Source organism: Nematostella vectensis, chromosome 9 (genome assembly GCF_932526225.1).
Source record: "Nematostella vectensis chromosome 9, jaNemVect1.1, whole genome shotgun sequence".
Taxonomy (NCBI): Eukaryota; Metazoa; Cnidaria; class Anthozoa; order Actiniaria; family Edwardsiidae; genus Nematostella; species Nematostella vectensis.
In genome coordinates this window covers 10772757-10795313 of record NC_064042.1, presented here as the reverse complement: position 1 = coordinate 10795313, position 22557 = coordinate 10772757, and the positions used below count along the sequence as shown (strand labels likewise).

Below are 22557 nucleotides of genomic sequence, written 5' to 3'. Positions count from 1 at the left end.
CCTAGCCCTGTCTTATACGGTTACGCCACGCAAAGCCCACTGAGAGCAGAAGAAAGTGTGGTAATGGCTCATTCAATTCAATACTATTGTTCAATGGCATCCCAAGGTAAAGCAGCTTTCGCATAATTTGGCTAATTTTTCACTAATTGGATACAGACAATTCACTAACATAATTGCTTACTCTTTATAGTCGTAATACTCACCGAGAAAAGTGCTGATTTTTTTACTTGTCAATCCCAGCGCGCATTAATGGTACAAAACTTATATCATCCTATGTAAAAAAAAATGTCTCACCTTATTGGGAGAAAGACGGATAATCCTTTTTCAGCGTACTGCGGCTATTTGTCATTCCTGAAAAGAGATTGTCAGTTAGCTCAACTTTTTCAACACCATTCCTAACTAGAAATTCAAATACTAGTATGTTGTCTTGTTTGATTATTGTGTCAAAGAAAATTTGGTCCACGCCGATTGTGATTATAGAAAATAAGCGTGCTAACAATGGTATTTGCGCATTGGTAATAATTTACTGGATTTCTTCATCTATCCAAACTAAATTGATAGTGTTCCTGGCAATGTCGCGCTCCTTTACGTACCAGAAACAGTTTTCAATATTAATTATTTTCAACAGTTAAATCGCCTTCTGGTCTCCGTTATCCAAAATCCTTGAAGCAGATTAATTTTGGCCAATATTGAAATGGTTTCCAATCACGCCTTTTCTTCGCAAGGCACATACCAGTCAAAAGGCACTAAATGTAATTCCGTTAGTTTAAATGACCGAGGCAAGAAAGCGGTTTTAAGCAGTTGGGGCGGAAAACACTGAAAAGGCTGAGCCTTACACTGGTACAAACAAAAGCTTTAAGTCTCTCAGTTTACTTCTTGTAATGTTTTTTTATTATTAGACTTAATCCTGAACTCGTAAGAATGGCAGATTTTTCTTTTCTTGGATTTAATCAGACTGCTTAAGGATTTAATTTCATTCTTGGTCGATTTTTGGCATAATGATATGCTTCGCTCATCCAGAGGATGACAACTTTAACATGATCAGGGTGTTACGCCGCAAAATGTAATAACTTTTAACGCATTGCAATACAGGGCCGTAGCGGGCCTCAAAGTATTGGGGGGGGCACAATACAGAAACATTAAGAAAATATTAGGGGGCACAGCCACGCCCCTACTGGTCATTTCCTTTAATTTTTCGGTAATATTCGGGGAGGGCACATGCCCCAGTGCCCCAACCTCCTGCTACGGCCCTGCAGAATAGATAGATGCTTGGGTGTGTTTAAGAAGATCCCCGATCATATTCGAGAACAGATCTGATTTAGTGTGCAATATACGGAAAATCGGAATTGACAATACAGAATTGACACCATCTTTCTTAGTTGACGGAACGCATGCATCTTTGTTGGCTTTCTTGAAAATGACTTCTATGTGTTTATCCCTCGTATTGCTTATGCATTAGTCAATTAAAACCCCCGCCCCAAGGTCCCGGGAAGGATTGGGGTTTAGACTTTGACCCTGTACAAAACGGAGAAAAGCGCCGACCCCCTGGGGACAAAACTGCAGTTAAATGCCCCTACCCCTCGGGATGCAAACTATAGGCCCGACTACCCGACAACAAGTCATCTGAAATAAGCCTTTATCTTACAAAGCCAGTACACCTCAGCGAGTCCATTTCTACCAATAACTATGAAGATAACAGTTACTTACTAAAAACAGTTACTTCGAAAATTATCGTCTTCATCTTACGTTAGTTTTTATTCATTTTCAGTTAGAGTTAAAAACTTTCAATTCCCCCATCCCTTCGGGACAGATTTCCGTTCAAAAGTGCTCTAAACCCCTACATTATAACCAACACCTCTCCGGGACCATGGGGATGGGGTTTCGAAGATTAGTGCACTATAGCATTAAAATCTATGGACAATGATATTATTTTTAAAATTCTAGATACCCCAGTACAATACAAGCGAAACAGCAGTCTCACACAAATATTCGTGTGAAAATATTTGCGACTTGTGAGCCGAATACTCAAGAGTACTAATATTGTTTGGCAAGATTATATGTTTTGCATTCTTTTGATAGTAACTTATTATGTAGTTAATTATATTATTACGTCGAACTTAGCTGAAAATTCGACAACCTTAGGCCAGCACCTGCCTTTTCAGGTTACAAATGAGTTACAAATGGCTTTTTTCGTCATATTTAACTGTCAGCACAGGCCACAAGGTCCGACGCACACCAGCATACAAAGGCTATCCGGTGTTTTCTTTTTTTTTCCCTGCATTTTACTGAACTTAGTTTTCTCTGCTAGCAGAGGCCTCTTTTCTCTGTATTTCGCTGGGCTAATACAGATGTAAGGGGCCTCTGCTAGCAGGGAAAACTTAGTTGAGAAGTGACAATTGAATAAGTGACCAGTTAAAAATTTCCCGCTGTTGAATGAAACATTTACTTTACCTTACTTTCCCTGTAATTGGCCTGATTTGAGGTCTCTGTAAATGCTACAAAATACAAAAGTGTATGTCCGTGCCGAACGTGTGTGAACACAGAGTTGTTATCTGAAGAAGCGAAAGACATCTAAATCGATATCATAAAAAGGTTTTGCTTTGGTCGGCACGCACCCGACGAGAATTTAGTACTGTTTACGTAATGAACGGTTGAGTGGCAATAACTTACTAGCCCCCCTTGAATTGATACATTCTTCGTAATAAATCACAGCAATTATCGACGATCATGGGGTATAAGGGGTACCGCTAACCGCGCTCTTCACTCGTAACTATGGAAACCGCTCGACCTTGGAGGAAGACGCTTCAAAGGGGCCGCACATGAGCCGTTATATTTGGAAATGCCGTATAGTAACATAAGACAGTGTAAGAAGTTGAAATTCTAGTAACAACTTTTTGGAAGTTCATGATCACAGGGAATTTAAGCATTGACGACGGCAACGCGAACGGCGACGGCAGAAAACAGTAGAAACCTCAAAGAGACAGACGCGAAATGTACTCAAAATGTATTTATTTCAGCCGTTTTCCCCAAACTACAAAACGTGAAAACTCCAAGTTTCATGGTCTAGCGAGGAAGGGGATGTGTGCGCTGAAAACTAGACTATCGTTATTGGCTATGTTAGAAATAAGGTTCTAGGCTTGCCTATATTTTAGCGGACTACAAAAACGAGTGAATGTTATCAAAACTAGTTTATAATTTAGCACAAGGCATGAAAGCTTTTTGGGGGATCACGTTCTCCCCCTGCCCTCGCTGTGTTAATTGCTTAAATTCCCTATTGTTCCAATGAAGGTGATTTTGGCCTTTAGTTAAAAGAAGATTTATGGGAACGACAACTTAAAAAATTGATGTGTCTATCTTATTTTTTCAGGCCATATCAGTCAATCTTGTTTTAAAAACTGTCGTTTTTCTAGCTCGCTCGGTCATTTCCTTATTAGGCACTACATACCATATTTGGGAGTCCCGCTTCAATCAATTTTTTGCTTTTTTATCGCTCTGGAACTTTGTAAGTCGAGAATTTCCACGTAAACTTGCAGGAATTCGTGTTTACTACGATTTTGCTGGCAGCCATCTTGGAAATGGAGCCTGGTCCCTATCGTTTTGGAATATTACAGGTCTCCCTCGCGCTCGCCCCAGGCTCTTTTAGACCATTTAGAAAAACGACAGCCATTGGTTGATATGTGAATTTTTCTTTATAGCACTCAATGGAGGGCGGGATCAGGCGCGTCTCTTGAGGGTGTACAGTGTCCTCCCGCCCCCCTCGGGAAAATATGGCAACCAAGCAACTGAATGGCGATTTATCGAACTTAGCGAGGACTTTTTACTGAATTATTAGATAGTGCTATCCCAGAATAAACAAAAAAGGGGCCAGATATAGAATAAGGATTACACAAGGAATTATAAAGTTATAAAAATAACTTAAAAACTCAATTCAGTTAGTGAATTCAAGTCAACTTAAAGCGATCAATACGGACATTGACCGGCACTGAAAAACAACCGCCGATGTACAAACCATTTTAAATCGTCGCAATTTTTTTGTTTAAATTTAGTAATAGTGTTTAGCTTATATTCGCGACATCCACACTTGAACCACGTTGATTTGACATCTTATTTGTATCTACATGTGATACGATAAAATGTATGTAGCCTGAAAGTTGAAACTCCAGTGGGTTCATTTATAAATTTACATGCTCGAGAATCCAGCGTACTTTGGGGGCGATCCCAAAAGTATTGCCCTTTGGAGCGCCCGCAAAGTACGCTGGATCCTCGAGCATGAGAAATTTACTTTTTTCGGAGTTTTGGGACTCCTGTGGCGCACAAGAGAAGGGGGAGTGGGAGGTAGAGTCATCGATATCATTATCAAAAATGCGGCAAATTTCATCTCAACCACAAGGAGGCACCGTGCATCCATAATATACTCCTTGTGAAATACCATCGTTAAGCTCTTATTTTCAAAAGAGACCAAGGGCTTTTAACTGGATTATAACTTTATGGTACTAGCACTGTTTCCATGAACAAATTTGATTTCTTTTTCTCCAATAATAACATACAAATAATTCAATAAATTAAAAAAAGGACATAAAAATAAATTACATAAGAGATTCACATTTTCTTTTAAATTTCATCATAGAAGGCAGGGACGGATCTAGCTTTTCGCTGAAGGGGGGTTTTAGCTCAGTGTAAAAGGGGGAAGGGAGATTTCTTTGTTACATATGGCTTTCTGGCGGCTCAAAGGGGGGTTTAAACACCCTAAACCCCCCCCCCTAGAGAACAATATATAGCCTTTGATATCCAATATTTTTAACCATAGAAATTCCATGTATAATCATAAAACTGCAGAAATAAATGTCCCTGAAAGTCCAGGAAAAAAATAAAAATAGTGCTAGTTTATTTCTATCGGAAAATGAGCAAAATGAACAATATTTCTTTATCCGCAGAACTCCTAGTGGAACAAATTTATAGCCATTATCGCAATTATCAATCATTTGTTTGACGTTTTTTCTATCCATAATCTTTTCGATTATACCTAAGCAATAATTATCGTCAATTTTCTTTCAACTTTCTTTTGACATTTCACGATATGTTTCTCAAATATTGGCACGCAATTCTGTATAGGGTGCAAATAATATTCGGTGGTTGTGTTGAGCGCATTCCTAACGGGTGAAAACGTCTGCTCAAAATGTGTGTACCTCATTATTAAATTATCGAGTGCAAAGGAAAACAACGCTTCTCACAAGACTTTGATTTACAATGTGTATTCCTGAAGTTGTGAGAAGAAAACGATTTTATATAGATTGGATTGTTTTGCCCTTGAATTTGCGCTTTTAAAACTATTTGGAACTAAAAAAAATCAAATAGCCCATTTCCAAGCTGTCTTGATTTAAAAAAAAAGCTTTAAAACTAGGCCCTATGCTAAATCTACATTAAATCGCAGATTGGCAAATAGCCTGCATTTGAAGCCTTTCTAATTGCAAAATAATGGCGCGTGACTAAAAAATGGGATACTGATTGAGTGTATGATGGTTAGCTGGGTTTAAATTGTCGAGAATCTAATTGTGGAATAGCTCGAGAAATATATAAAAAAAGGCACGATTTGGACAATACCTGCACAAGGGGCTTCTCTTGCTGCTTCTTCGCTGCGTAGTATTTCGAGCAACCACCAGAAAAGCTACAACTGTGAAAAAACCTCAAGGTTATTGAGAAGGCTCCGCCTAATTTTACACTCATTATCTCCCAACATCATCACCACACACACAGAACAAATTATCCGTAAGTTTGAAATGCTTTGTCACTTTTATCCGACAATTGTCTTGCATGAATTACTAAACAATCGGCGAGTTCAGGCAACTTAGCCATAATCGCTAGCAATTACTTTAGCAATTTGGATCAAAGAGTAGCTCCCTGTTTGTGATAGGAAAAGTAAACCATTTAAGTGAAAGAATGGTGGCGGGATTTCACGGCGGAAATAGAGAGAAACGTTCACGAAAATATGACTAAGTTCTGTCGAAATGGTTTCTTCTTTTATAAGAATGATAAGTGAATTATGCGCACGTTCACCGCTACTGGTTAGTATTCCTCTTAACTACTCTGTCGTGAATATAAGCCACGAAAAAGCACGTAAAAGAAACGACTCTAACAGAGGTGATGGCTACCTTTGTGGGATAAGGTTAGCTTCACTAGTGTGCTATCGATATCCAGTCCTAGTTTCCTTTTATTCCCACTTCACAAAAAAATTAATGATCTTCATTTTTACAGAGCTTTTTGTCTTCAAACTCAGTATCTCATTTTCGCCCAGCTGACAATGACCAATTTCGATATTACTTCTGGCTTCAAACTTAGCCTCCAATTTTCTTATTTCCACTTTAAGAAAAAGCTTGGCTTCGAATTTATTTGTACAGTAAGTCGACTTAGCACTTTTTTAATTGTTTTCTAAAATCAAAATCACACGGATAGAGACTCCCTCGCGGCGGTTTCTAATGATTTGTATCTATCAGCTTTATGAATGAGGTTTATAAGTTTGATGCTCTGACAGAATAAACCACTTTACGAAATATGTAAGAGATATTGAAATACGCCCTGCTAATGTAAACTAAACTGCACACGACAAAATGGGCTGTATGTAGCTCATATTGCTTTAGACACAGTAACATCCTAATAATGTACCTGACTTTAGAGCAAAGTAATTTATAGCAATTATTAAGTGGCGGCGGCGGTCATCTTTTTGCTACTTGTCATCCGTGTTTTTTTTTTTCTTTCTTTTTTTTTCACACCTTATCGAAGCAATTATCGAAATCAATTCCCGGAACACAATTACTAGAATTTTATCATCACACCAACTAAAGCGTGTAGCATCAGCAAACATGACCGCGGAAAATATTATCACCTGTCTTTTGTTTTCTCTTGTTTTTCGTCCCTTCAGAATTCTTCCGCTATGTCCCTAAGCTTTTTGGCGATTTAGCAGTCAACAACATGAGATTAACCAGATTAAATAGCATAATTGTAACATCTTATTGTATGAATCTTACAGGTTATTCCTTACTTTCCTAGTCTTTCTCCAGCTCATTATTCATCTCAATAACTCGCCAACGTATTCGTATCTCGTGCAAGTGTTTTCTTTGATACTTGTTCGTCATGCCTCCAAATATGGCCTCACTTGAGAGCTGGTTGTGGTGGTTTTTGGTCGCCATTTTTAAGATCGGCGAGACGTATGCACATTTTAAAACAATGCCTAATTACAATTGTAAGTTCTCGTGCCTGATTTGTTGTGCTTTGAGGTTCTAAGGATAATTGATTATCAAAGTGAGTGGTAATGTTTCTGGTCATGTACACTTTCGTGAGCTTTGCCTTAAGGCATGGACTTCTCTGGTTTTGACGAAGTTTGGTTTCGCATGGACACAACGAAAACCCGCAACAGCTAGTCACCACGGTCGTCTTTTTTTATTTTCCAAATTGCAACGGTAAAATTTTGTATCTGACATGAAAGTCAAAGGTTTGGGCACATTGTAGTGTATAACTTCGCTTTGAAAACTACTGGGGGAATATAAAAAAAAGGGGCAGAAATCACCAAAGTTAATGAGTTTACCCACACATCGAGCCTATATTTTTCAAACATCTGTCGATGTTGGGAAGGCTCAATACCTTAAGATCTCCTAATACTCGATTGCTTAGCTGTATTCAATAACTCAAACCGTACCCTTAAACTCGGACATCCCGCCAACTCGAACATCGACTCGAAGTGATTTATCTGTTTATGTTTATGTTATGCTTTTTCAGAGTTAGATCTTTTTCCCAGATATTGGTGGATTTTTGGATGGTGGTGGCGAAAAAAAAAAGGGGGGGGGGGTGAATTGTACAACCGCCCGTCCGTCAAATGGTCGGTCCAGGATATATGGGGCATGCGCAATGATACACTAGGGAGGGCACATCAGACGCATGCGCGCTCCTGGACCGCAAAAAAAAACATAATCTTAGACTTTCTGTATATTGTATCTATCTTTATGCGGGTAACCACACCAGGGCCGGGTTCGTAGAAAGCAGGTTAACTCCACAGGGTTAAGTATTATTTAAAATCTACAAATTCAAGGCTACAAGAAATGTTTCTTCATTTCATCCAAGAGTTTTTTTTTTTAGATTATTATAATTGACAACCATAGCAAATTGTGATCAGATTCCAAAATTATTATTTCAATACTTTGAAAACTAAATTTATATATGATAGAAAAACAACCAAAACCTTTTTCTCATTTACTTACTTCAATACCACAACACCTATTTCTGTTAATTTTTCGTATTTCAGTAATAATTTTCTAGCAATATATATTAGCTTTTTGTCCTAAACGAAACTCAATTCTCCGGATATCATTGTCATATCGTGGATATGACAATGACTTTGAAAGACAAATTTCGGAGCGTTATACAACGAAGTAGAATGCAAAGATTAGCAAAAGTATATATATTTACTCAATAAACTCTTTACTTGTGTACTAAAGCGAAACCAAAAACTTCAAGGCAAGTTATCTAGACCCTCTTTGTGCGCTTAGAAGTATCACTTACCAAGAGAGTGCTTTTCCCCTTTTCTATCACTACAATACGATTCCTTGGCCAAGCGTGTAAAGTTTTCTTCAAAGACGTTTTTGCGTAGGATGTGAAGTGATCGTTTACAGGCAAGTTCTAGGTTTCTAGCAAGCGGCGTAAGGTATAAGCATCAAAAGATGTGACGCGATAAGACATATAATAACAGGAGCTGACATACCATTTCTAGTTTGAGTATCGCGCACAAAGTAAACTACTCAGGTACACTCATCAACAAGTGGAAAAGATTTAAAAATCAACATAATCCAGTTTTCATCTGTTGATTGAATTTTATCGAAATTGCGCACCTTTCAAAGAGAGAAAACGGTAGGTAATAAGATGTATAACATAACCATTAAAGCTCTGTCATCGCCCAATGGTTATTTCAATCAAAGGGCCGATATCTGCCGAAAGGGGAGACATGATTCGGCCAACTCGATGACGTTTTTCTCCGCGGTCTCTAAATTCTTAATCAGAATGTTATTTACGATGCGTGAAAAGTTTAAACAAGCCGATGGCAAAAAGTATCAACCGTTTCATTGTATTAGAAATTCATCAAGTTGATAAAGGTGAATTTTTCGCGCATGACATAAGGGTGATTTCAAACTGTGTAAACCTCGCGGTGATAACATACATGCCAAAGTTTATTATTTCATCGCAGTGCTTTCGTGTGAAACGTTGTTTTCGGCAAGGTTAAATACGTTGAGATCTATTAGATAGATATCAAGTCTCGATCAATTAAATGCAAAATGGTTTATTAATAAAGATAGTCGAACTGGAGTTAAAACAACCCATTTTGAATTTTTTTTCAAGAAAGAGGGAAAAATTTCTAAATAATGTTCTATGGCGTAAATTTCAGCTGAATTTCCCATGGATTTGATAAGTGTTCAATTGTTCTACTACTTCTTTGAAAATCCACATGCTAATGACAACCGTACTGTGAATAAAAACACAGGACTTTGTTACATAAGTAATTTTTGTATTTTACCAAAATACAAGATATGAGCTCTCTTTTCAATTTACTCAAATTCCCACTGGGTGAGGAAGTGATACCAGACCCCCCCCCCCCCCCCCTCTCCACTCCCGCCACTCTTTTTCAAGCCGATACTGTAGCTCGATACTGTAGCTCGAACGTGTGTAGTGCTGAATTAGGACGATTACCTCTCAGAACAAAAGCATAGTGTAGAGCGATCAAACTTTGGCTTAAACTTTCAAACAACAATGGGAACAACGAAAAACTCTCCCGCAAAGCATTCACTGCCATATCTAATTATGAAAGCAAGAACTTTTGGCATAGAAAAATTAAACAAATACTGACCTTGCGGGTAGGAGCGATATTTGGCTGACTGACACAAACACTCCCGAAGCAACTTACAGTTTTCTTCAACAAAGGCTTTATGACATTGAACAACAGACATGGCTCAGCTCTATTCAAAATGACAACAGAAAAGACCAAGCCCAAAAGAACAAATTGCGTACGCTCAGAAAATTTAAACTGTCCCACAATTTAGAAGATTATCTAACGGACTTAAAAAATATTGAACATAGGTTTGCCCTTACTAAATTCAGACTAAGCAATCATAAGCTAGCAATTGAAAATGGAAGGTATAAAAAGCCATAAAAAAAACGAAAGAAAATGCTTAGTATGCCAGACATGTAATATGGAGGATGAAGAGCATTTTCTGTTTGAATGTCCGGCCTACATGATCGGGATGATTTACTGGAATTCCTTAAAACGCATGCAAGTATCAATGTTAGACACCATGCCAAAAAAGAAAATAATTTCGTCAGAATGGGATTGAGCCGGAATGAAAACGTGAATCGGCGCTTGAAGCTTGATGACAACGTACAGTGACGTCACCTAATCATTCTAAACAACAAGAAAAAAAATGCAAAAGGCAAAGTAAGAAAAACATATCAACACCATTCAATATTATTAATTTATTTAATTATTTGTGGATTTACGCCAATGTAAATGTGTTATAAGGTGCCATGAATAAAATATCTATCTATCCAGCCCCCCCCCCCCCCCCCCCCCCAACCCAGCGGTCTTTGCCCGGGGGTTCCCCGAAAGTTTTCTGCTCATACATAGCACACCGCAGAAGAAACGGAATTTCCGGTTCCGTGAGAGGAGCATGGTAGGTATACAGGAGTCATCAAGACACGCACGAAGGCCAAGATTAATTCACTGGGACCGAGAGTAGCGTTTCTGCCCGACTCAGTGCTCCTCGGTCCTTTATGCGCCACAGGATACCCAATGTTCGAAAATGAAACATTTCAAAATAAACCTAAATTAATTTAGCCGAGAGCGGTGAATAGATTATCTAAAATTGTAAAAATAACTCCACTTATGTTTTACTTTTCGGCAAGTAAAGTGGGTGTTAATGAAAATGTGTTATACTGAAAATGTGATAATAATAGTTTGTCGTTTGATTTCGTCCTTTCCGTGACGACCTGAACACTAGAGCTTAGTCTAACTGTCCAAGAGCAGACAAGATAACGATTGACGTCGGAAAGGCATCGCAACTCGTCGGGGAATTCATGTTCGGCTTCGTTCGCCGAATCAAAAGCCGGTGCCAAGAGTCGTCAGCAAGGGGAATAGAGCACGCCTCTCCCTAGACTCCTCGCAGCTTTTTCAAATCATGGCTATTAGCTCATATTTCCATTCCGAAAATGCCCCAAAACAGGAAAACTATCATGTGCAAACATTAATTGCCTCTCTATCAATCTGTCTGTCTATCAATCCGTCAGTTTGCCCATTGGAAGGACTTTTTACATGTTGTCGATAAGGCTATTGTTCTAAACTATTTGTTTCAGCTCTAACAATCATCCTTTGTTGTTTTTTTGTGATGAAGACATTGTATGCTATTTACAGTAATAGTAACTCTTTAAATAAAATATATTTGATTGACTTAATTGTTTTATGAATACCATGCGAAACGATATATTCTGAATTCTTACGTTTTGATTTTAGTGAATAATAATAATATAATATAATAATAATAATCGTTTATTCATACTTTTGTAGCATAAGCTAAATTACAGTATGTCGGCCGATGCACACTACACTTAACAATGTATAAATATATACTGGCATAACTACTGGAAACGAATTGTGATAAAGTTATTATACCTTTCAGTTACACCAACTAGTCTTTTGTCATCATTTTGTACAACGGAAGAAATTGCATTGATCCCAAGTGGCCCATGAGCTTAGTAGGTGCCATTTTAAGAGCAATACAATGGCACCCTTAGACACGATGGCATGATAACCAATCCGTCACTTTGCCACTCTATTTAAACTATAGTATTTGTATTTGCGCCACAATTTGCGGCTTTTGGGTGAATTGAAGCTGGATATTTAGAGTACAGTTACTCCTATCCCCTGACAGAGAATCTTGCTATATGGCTGCCTTTTTTACTGGTGGAGGAGGCCTTGTCCATTGGGCACGCGTGGGGCACGTGGATATAGCTAAGGTCACGTGACATCAAACTCTATCCACCCTACCCACTTGAAGACCACCCCTCCCTCTTCCCTCTCGATTAAAATCCCCCCTGAACAACCCCCTTCCCCGCACCCATCCTTCTCCTCAACTACCCTCCTCGTCCTCGTTCTCGTCCTATTATTGTGGATTTATGCTATTCAGTTTAAAATCTCACCGTTACTATATATGTTTCCTTGTTCCTTATTAAAGATCAAATACAAACAAGCATATTTCCGGCATTTTTCGTGTGAAGATCCTTCCACTCAATGCTAAGCTATTTGTACAAGTCTCCAGGGCAGAAATCAGGCCTTTTAAAGGAAACTCTTGAAATTAGACAGAACTATAGGGCGGCAGATCTATTTGATCGGAATAATGAGACGAACCCAAGTATTAGTTCATACATGAGAGATTGTCCTAATTCTTTTTTACTCTTAAATTTTTGTTATTGTTTTTTTGTTTTGTTTTTTGTAAATGTACACAATAGCAATATTTTTTCTTATCCTCCCTTTTAAGTTACCAATAACCTGTTTTTTTTTTTGAGGGCTGACAAAATTATTCGCATATCTGAAAATAAAATTCAAACATTTATTTTTTTAGTTTTTTTTACTTATGAAAGGTTTAGCTGAATATTTATTCTACGAGAAAAGTGTTAAGAAAATCTCAGGGGGATTTCATATTCTTTCTCTGATTAGTGAGTCTAATTAGCATTTGCAATTATCGAGCTCGATAATATTGCTTTTTCTATTCTGCTTATTTTGTAAACCTTGCAGTAATTAGATTCTTTTTCTCATCATGAAATAGATACTATAGCTTTTATAAACAAAAGCTTACCACATACGAATTTATTTGGTTGAGATCGACTTTTGCGAAAATATAGAGGGTATCTTATTCACAATCTAATCAAGATCAGACTTGGAGGTTTATTCTAAGATAAGAAAAATAAGTAAGTAAAAAATAGTAAAAATAACACACAGGTTAAATACCCTATACAAAATAACATACCAGTAAAGATACCCTAGAAAAATACCAAGCCAGTAAAGATACGCTAATAAAAATAACAAACCATTAAAAATACCCAAGTAAAAATAACACACCAGTAGAAATTTACTAGTTAAAATAACACACCAGTGGAAATTTACCAGTAAAAATATTACACCAACAGAAATAAAATAGTAAGTAAAAAAACACCAGTACTTACAGCCGCCAAGGCCCGTGGAATAGCGTCCACCTCGTCCAAACAATAAGCTTCAACTAATCAGGACCTGTTAAAGCTTTGACAAGCAGACCAATAATCGATAGCGCACATTGTTAATCTGATCTGGTGGGGAGCCACTTAAAATATAAGGCCACAATTTACTAGGAAACCTTCAGTGGATTTTAAGCGACAGCTGAATTATGAATATCATAATGCGACAAAAAGGGACAAAGAGGAAATGGCTTTTGTAGAGTTACGTTTTTAGGTAAAGGTAAATTGGTTATTAGGCGTAGCGCTAATCGCGAGGACTGTTGTTTATATCTTGATCAGATCAAAAATAATATCAATAATGATAATTCGCTGTACAACTAAATTTCAGGCTATGTGCGCAACTATAGGAATTAAGGCTAAATCTAACAGTAACAAACTTGGAAAAGCGATCTGTTTAACAGGAACAAGGTGGGATTTTTTCCAGACCTAAGGCATATGCTGTGTTTTGAATAAATGTTTCTGTTATGAATCCAGGAAATAAACTGGGTTATTATGCTGGAGTTGCCAATAGGATCTATAGAGTATAGAGAAAGAGATAGAGTAGAACCTTGATAATCAGAAGCGGATGTAGCTTTTCATTAAAAGGGGGGATTTAGCTCAGTGACATTGTTACGTATGGCTTTCTGGCAGCCCAAAGGCTCGGGGTTTAAACCCCCTAAACCCTCCCCCTAGATCCGCCACTGATAATACAAACACGGATACATAAACTCGAACTGAGTTCGAAATCTCTTGGATTTGGACACTCGGATAACTCCAACTGAAAGCCCGAATAATTTGACCACATTTTACATCGTTGAAACTTAAAATATATTTCAAGTATTTAAAGTACATTTCATTTCTACCATCACTGACAAATCTAATTTTAATTCCTTAAAATAGTTCTTGTGAAAGTTTAATTAGTTTAATTCGATATGTCATTGAATGTATATGGTAAAACGTTAAAAGCTATTTCCTACGTTTTCCAAATGTTTAAAAAAACATCAACATTAACGATGGGTCGTCTGACTCTGTTCTGACGAATTTTAAAACTTTGCATATAAATTATAATATGTAAAACAATAACCAAAATAATATCGTGTGATTACTCTGCTATCCCTGGGTAATCTTGCTCCTATCAAGACCCTTTCGAAACACTTTACTTTCTTCGTAGAAATGGTTTATTATTGTCGCTTATTTTTATCTTCACGTCTTTGTGTTTAGTGTGATACAGAGTTTCTATTGGGAGCAATATGAGACCGCCGACACTGTTGAACCGGAACCTGGTATTTAAACGCTGTATTATATAAATATAGAAAATATGATATATATAAATATATATTACGTTGATTTTCTAAATTCGCTTTTAGCCGCCATTTTGTCATCCTAGCAAAACACCAAGGATTAGAAAGCATCAGTTTCCATCGACTTTTTGAGTAAAGCTTTTTTGATATTTAAAAAGAAGCATCAACTTATGTTTGAGGTGGTTTCAAAATATTTGTTCACGTTATTTTTCTTCCAATATTCACCAACCATAACAAAGGAGTGGCGTCTGAATGGTTTCAAAATTCAAACAAATTATACAAAGCACTCCAAAAGAAAGCTTATTCAAGCAACAATAAGACAAACCGGATGGTATAATTGTAAAATAATAAAATATGTGAATGTAGTCGCGTTAAAAATCTAGAGAAATAAAACAGTCCTGTTGCCATGGCCACCGCCTACTTTAGAGTAACAATTTTTTGTTATCCGTTGAGATAAGAGTGAACAAAGTTTAAAAAACGCACAGGACAAAACATTCGGCAACGAAATAATAACCAAAGTCAAACCAATTTGTCACCGAATCAATTAACTTGTAATAGTTTTAAAACCGTTATGCATTAAAATCATTATCCATTTACAAAATTGGAAATGAGTTACTTTGATCTTACCCTTTCTGGTTGCGAGCTGCTTGAACTTTAACTAATATTTTTTTTCCTTATAAGAGCACAGACCATTACCATTCACAGCCGTTTTGTAAAATCCCTCTCATAAAAGCCAGAAGGCATCAATTAGAGTATTCAAAAGATAGACCCAACTTCACAAAACCCTAATCAACAGCTCTTTGGTACTTTTTGAAGATACTGGATCCCAATAATTTAAAAGTGTCTACCTTTTTATGGAATTAGTATTCTTTACAAGTTTTTAAATAGACTTAAATATCGGGTAATTAACGTGCCGTAAAGGCGATGATGACATGATATAAGAAACTCGTTTGAGATAAATGCACTATAATTATGATATAAATAGGTGGGAAGTTGAAGGGAGTACTGGTTCCGCCTAGGAATCAATCAATAACGTTCATCTGACAGGGCCGTAACAAAAATATCCCCCAAAAAATGTAATCAGGCTAAAAATCTATACAAATAATATTTAACAAGCAATTCAAACGGTTAAGTTTGTTTAGCCGAGATAGCAATAGATGTTGACCATATTACACAATAAATAATGCATATTATTGTGTACAACAAAAATTCACTGACATGTCTAGGCCTTCGGGATTCCTGTGGCGGCGTGCAACCTTCTCTCCCTTTTTTTTGCTTGCCAGCCACAGGATACCCAAAACCACGGAATTAGTAATTTCGAATTGATCCACTAGAGGGCAAGCATAACCACGTTCTTTCCATTGTATTACACAGTGAACACTGAGATACTAACCTTTTCCCTCACATAGTATTACCACTTACCATTGATAACACGCAATACTGACCAGGTTAAAAAAGATCGTGTGCGGTGGTTTGTTCATTGCTTTTAACAATGCTAAATTTCGAAATGAATTTTAAGAATAAAATGTACGGGGACTGAAATTCACGCATTTAGCCTCCATTTTGTTGGGGGTCATCAGAACGAGCCCTGATAGTCAGTAAGGCTTGTACTCAGGGGCGTAGCCAGAGGGGTGGCCCAGCACCCCCCTCCCCCCCTTCCAGCAACCAAAAATACAGTAAACGTACAAGGCATTGTCTACAATACATGAGAAAATGCCTTGAAAGGGCCTTTTGGGCCCCCTCCTGTTACAAATCCTGGCAACGCCGCTGGTACTAACTCAGTCACCATAATCTGCCTGGCCCATTCAGTCTTTGGACAGGTAGGCAGTCTTTTAACAACAATTAATCGGTCTTCGACCAGTTGTTGGCTGTCCTTGGCGTTGTAGGGAGTCTCTCACTTTGATAAATGTCATGCTTGTCGGTCGAAGCAACTTGCAAAGGGGCTGCAATTTTCGGGGGATGGGGGTATTTCTGATTTCTCGCTTGCACTGTCATCTTAATAATTTGTTCAGATTTTCCTTAACCTAATTCTGACACCAAAAACAAAGACAATAATTTGCAAATTTTTATTAAAGCTTTCCCAAAAAACCTTTTCCATCAATTGAATCATATAATGCCTTAATTTTGTTAGACATTGTCATCATGTGAACAAGTCACTCAAGGAGAATGATGACATACCAAATGCCTACCCCCTCCGCCAGTTGGGTGTAGGTCGCCGAGAGTCTCTAGCAGCTTCGATAGATCTCTTGCCAGTCGGTCGACGCAATCGGCCAGAGGGGCGTTGTCTTCGGCCAGAGGGGCAAAGTCTTCGGCAGGTTGAGCGTGGTCTTCGGCCAGAGGGTCGTACGGCATCTCTTTCTTCGATTGATGTCCTTCCTGTCGGTCTTCGCTCTTGACTGGTGGGGCGCGTTTTTCGGCCAGTGGGACGGCGTCTTTGGCCAGTGGGGCGTGGTCTTATACCAGTGGGGCGTGGTCCCTTGTTTTCATTTTCCACTTGCTCTTTCATCTTGCCAACTCGTTGTGCGAACTTAGAAGGCCGTTGTTTGATCATGGCGTCTTTTATCCTTTCAATACAGGAGAGGTAATGTCTTTTTATCGCCTTCATAGGCACGTTCGTAATCGTGACCACTGAATTGAAATTCATTTTTTGTTTTTCACAGCCCGAGCAAACCACGAAGGTTCCCAAACAACCCACCACCAATAGTGTGATCACACTACGCCCCTCCGGCCGAGGACCAAGTCCATCTGGTGAAATACGACGTCCCACTCGCCAAGGACCACGCCCCTCAGCTGGACAACTACGCTCCTCAGATGGAAGATCACGCCCCTCTGGCCGAGGACCTCGCCCCACCGGCCAAAGACCACGTCCATCTGGCAAATGGCGTCGACCGACTGGCAAAAGCTAGAGACGCCTGGCGACATACCCCAAACTGGCGAAATACGACAAACTATTAAAACTACTCCCAACTGTCCGAGTAAGAATCCTTACTGGCCGATGGAGACGTCCAAATGGCCGAGAACCACGCCGAACCGGCGGTTTACGACACCCAACCGGTGGAGGGCGACGCCCAACTGGCTATTTAAGGCGCTCTACCGATAGAGGATGACGCCGTTCTAGTGATGAGGTTAAAGCTTCTGGCATGACACCAGCTTGCCCACATTATGAAATATTAAAAAAAAAATGAATAATATTATTCAATGTATGCAAAACTTTAAGGAGAATTTAAGAAATTGCTTTGCAAGATTTTTTGTTTGTTTTAGTTTTGGGTGCCCGGAATATCGTGAACAAAGGGAAATATATGCCCTTTGTAAGGGACTGTGCAATAATTATCAGGAGGGGATCGTAAAGTGAGTCACACTTAGGGAAAAATGACAAAGGACCCCCCTCCAACAGCGGCGAGTTTAGCTCTGTCCCCCCGTCCCGCTTTCCAAAAATTATGATGTGCCCCCCCCCCCCCCCCCCCCACACCTCTACACACACCAACATTTCCTATGTTCTATACTATATAATACCTCATTACACTTAATTTTCGCGACGTCAAAATTTCGCGATTTTGAGATGGCGATATTTCCCGTTTTCCCTATTTTCGTAAAACCAGGTCACTTTATTTTTGCGATTTTGGGATTATAAAATCAAGCAAAACAAGTGGAATTAAAATGTGCTGTAATCATCAAAACTGAAACAAAAAGATGTGTGGGCTCAATTTAGTTTCATAAAAATCTATAAAGTCCAACTCAACTTCTTACCGTACTAAATGTACATTAGATGACTAAATAGACAAGGTGTTTCCATAAAGCGGCCAATATTCCCCATATAGGCTTCTTGTGTACTCACTTAATTTTCGTGCATCCTAATTATCAGGACATTAAATTTTCGCGTCACTTTATTTTCGAATCTTTTCAAATCGCGAAATTAAAGTGACGCGAAAATTCATATAAAGAAAACGTTGTCGTTTTGGGGGTCTGGTACCGAGGAATCTTAGTTTCTTATCCAATACTTTTTCCATTGATGGTCATAGTCACTGTTTTACTCTTCTGATTACAAGTCATAAAGTTTACGAAGGCCATGCGATAAGGCAACATAAAAAAAATAACAAAAATCATGCAGTTTTTCCAAATAAGGAATATATTAGTTTCCTTATATGGAAGTGACCACGTTTTGCAAAAACGACAATTTTTGGCTAAATTTTCTTGATATGAAGTGTAATAAGGTACTACAATGTACCTGAATTCACTGTACTATGAGGTAATCCACTTTACAAATTGTAAAGCTTGAAAGCAGATATCAATATTTTTTATCCGAAAACCCTGCTTGTTCTGGAAGGTTCCTCTAAGACGATTACAAGCCGAAGACTCATGGTAAGAGAGCAACATAAGGGCGTGCAAAACGGAGACAAATGATCTCCAGGACAAGCTTCGTGCTATTGTGACAAGATATCTAAATATGACGACAATCTATCAGAGAATGGCAAACTCGAGAATCGACTAAATTGTCTTCATAAATTTAACAGTGAAAAACTTCATTTTATTAAGTCTGGCATTGCAAAGGACATGTTGCACCTCCCTGAAGACTAAGATGGTATCATGACCACATATGAGGCGACAAATATCTGTCTACGACATCCAACGCAAGGGAAAAGAAGAGCAGAAGAAAAAAAGGAAAAAAGGAAAAAGATGCTCGCTGCTTCCGAAAGTCGCAGAAAAAGAGCATTAATTTTTCGTTCCTTGGGAGGAGACACGATTGTAGAGAACTATGAAGCAGATATTACCCAACTGGAGACATTACCCAACTGGAAACAGTTGACCAGAAAATACCCTCTCTGTTGACGGATAAGGCATATCTGCGTAACCTTTGCAAAATGCATTATTGGGGAAGCCCACAATATCGTCTGGGTCTTCTGCGCATGAAAATTTTTCAATCTAATATTGAAATTTTCTGACTTGATTGTGTGTTGCTTCTACAATGTTTAGCAATTGTGGCTAGCCATAAAAGTGCATCTGTAAACATTTGGAAATTTTTTTTTGAAATTAAAAAAAAGTTAAGGCCTCTCCCTCTTATGTGAAAAAGTAAAGGTTGATCCCCCCTATCTTAGCATCCTTTTAAATTAGTGACCCCCTCTAGTTTTATAGTCTCCTCACCTCCCAGGCGCATACACAGGAGGTGCGCAGATGGCGATGATGAATGTGCTTCTGGTTTTTGCTGTTGTGCTGTGTCTCTGCACCGCAAAGGTATTCGCGTCTGACGGTAAATTTTGGGAATGCGCGCGCTTTAAGTTAAAAAATGTGTTAAATCTGCGATATGAGTGTTTCTTTAGTTTGATTCAAATTTAGAATAATGCCTATTCTCTTAATGCCTATTCTCTACTATCAAAATGTTTCTTTTCTTTTCACAGACGATTTTCAAGATGAACTGGAGGATCTGGAACTGGAGGATGACGCGAACGCTGCCACAACCTCGACGGCACAGCCCGAGCAAACCACGAAGGCTCCCGAACCATCCACCGAGTGGGTGATCGAACAGATTGTAATGGCCATGAAGGAGAAAATTGATAATGAAATGGACAAGGAGAAAGTTTTCGAATGGGGAGCCGAAGCATTCAAGACTAATTTTGAGCAGAAAATGAATCACAATTCAGGAATCACGATTACGAACGCGCTTGTGAAGGCGATAAAAGAACATTATCTCTCCTGTATGGAAAAGATGAGAGACGCCATGTTAAAACACGGCCTGTCTGAGTTCGCACAACGAGTTAGCAAGATGATAGAGCAAGTGAGAAATGCTCCACGCCCCACAGGGCGAAGACAACTCCCGACCGCCCACAGACGCCGTCCCACCGGCCGTAAAACGCGCCCAACTGGTCAAGGGCGTAGACCGACTGGGATGACATCAAGGGGACAGACCATAACACTAATATCCTTTCGTCCACATGACAAAGCCCAAATAAATTATTACATATTATTCAATGTATGGGAAAATTAAGGGAAAGCTTAATAAAAATGCTTTCCATAAATTATTGTCTTAGCTTTGGTCGTTATGTCGGGCTTAACATTAGAACATACGAGTGCGCGCGCCTATGTCGTTATATCACAGTGGCGGATCTAGTATTTAGAAAGGGGGGAGGGGGACTTATTTGACATGCCTCATCTCATCCCACATTCTGATTCAAAATGCATGACTTGTTTCGCCTAGTGCAGTGGCCTGGCTTTCTGTCACGAACATTGTCTGGTTTTCGTCAAGTGAATAGCATCGCGATACATCCAATTCGGCTATCACAATTTGGAACGATTTATCTTTTTATGTTTAAATCCTTTTTTTTTTTTCGCCCAAAAGGGCATGTCACCCCCGTCACCACCCCTGGATCCGCCACTGTATCACTAGTGTGCACCAGGCAAAAGCAACTTCTCAATTTTGATTGAACTGAAATTCTTGACTAGCATGTTGTACCTGCTAATTGCCACAAGCATATTAATAAAAAAATCAGAATCATAGCCGTAACCGTATACAAGGGAAAGGTTTTTGAGCAAGCTTACGCATTTTGAGAAATCTTTTTCGACGTATTTCTTGTGTACACTACTAGTATAGGTTTGTACACTACAAGCATAGGTTTCTCTTGAGAGTTTCTTTACTTGAAAGCGCGATCGAGACCTCCGGTAGCTGTATACTTCTCGTGGTGCAGGCGGTCTCCCGAGGCCAAAAGTCAATAATGTGAATCAGACAGCAAATATAAACTGCTCAGTGCCCTACCGGGTCCTTGTTATTGGTAATTGGCTCCCTGTGGCTAAATTAATAAGGGATTTCACGGCTAGTAATAATACTATTTGAATAGGGGCTAGAAGAGAGGTTAGTGTGATACAATAGGGGCCCAGCATGCTAAAGGAAGGCTTTATTAGCTGTCGTATTTTGTTGGCATGGTTGAATAACTGCGCGTCAGTCTGGTGACTGTTTTGCGTTTTAGTGCAAAATAAGGGCGTTACTTCTCGGGAAAACAAACGCCTTACTTTTAAAAATACATTTTTTAATATCTTTCTGGATTGATAATTTGATCTGATTTGGCAAGTCATTTGTACGGTTTTTAATTATTTAAGGTATGGCATTTTCTCAAAATTGAAAGATTATTTACTATAAGCCTAGCAATACTAGCTGCTTTGAGTGTTTTTTTTTCGGTTTAGATTGTTTGACACTACTTATATCTAACAAACATTTGAACAAAATCATTTGAGGAAGCTGTAACTATTTTTTTATAATTCTCCTTGTCGTAAACCTCTGCCATCATCAATGCATGATCAATTAGTTATTTGAATCTACTGAAGTGTTTACATAGCGAGCATTTTCCATGTGAGTTCCCACTATGCGTCCCTGGGGACGCCAGAATAAACAGCCTCAGTCAGCCGCCATTTTGTCATCCTAGCAAAGTACTAAGTCTGAAAAAAAGCATCCATTTCCATCGGCTGATTCGGGGAAGCCAATGCAATAGTTTCGAATGAATTTTGCTAATACAGTATTCAAATTTGCTCTTCGATGATTATTTCGAGATCTTAACACAATGTGTCTTCCAATAATACATAGAAACAATAACAAAGGGAACTTAAAGTGCGAGTTGGGTTGTATTGTAATTCCAGTGTGTTTAGGTCTACAACGTGTGCCCTTACCAGTGATTATTAACTCGCATGTCAGCATCTATATATCTTCCGGATTTTCGTTTTGTTCCATTCAATTTATCTCTAAATTAAGGTTTCCATGATCCGTTATTAAAATTAACCTTCATTCTTTTACGAGCGGTAGGGGTGCTGAAGCAATTGGGGCTCCCATTTTCGCTCATTTTTGAACACGGCTGATCCATGCTTTTTATCAATCCCTTTGTGTTTTGGGTGCTAAAAAGACTTTTGAGGGTAACTTGATCCATTTACCTTGAAATTTCTAGATCCTTTAGAGCGCTTAGGTAACCAGACGAGTGTCGCTCGCCCATCAATCAATCTA

At 38.6% G+C, this 22557-nt stretch overlaps 1 protein-coding gene across 6 annotated transcripts in view; it reads right to left on the bottom strand.

Moving 5' to 3' along the window:
• The window catches only part of LOC5512665 (neuropeptide FF receptor 1), a 28838-nt gene extending 12612 nt beyond the window's left edge, over positions 1-16226 (bottom strand). Inside the window, exons 1-3 of one of the 6 annotated variants that reach the window (XM_048732758.1) lie at positions 15207-16226; positions 5602-5671; positions 295-351 (exon numbers count right to left, since the gene is read on the bottom strand). The gene's annotated coding sequence lies outside the window, so the exon portion shown is untranslated. Of the gene's footprint in view, positions 1-294; positions 352-2451; positions 3337-5601; positions 5672-6880; positions 7648-8550; positions 9382-9886; positions 10557-13251; positions 13997-15206 lie in introns of those variants that run through there. The other 5 variants (XM_032382117.2, XM_048732760.1, XM_032382118.2 and 2 more) reach the window with 5 other exon arrangements.
• Between the last annotated feature and the right edge of the window lie 6331 nt (positions 16227-22557).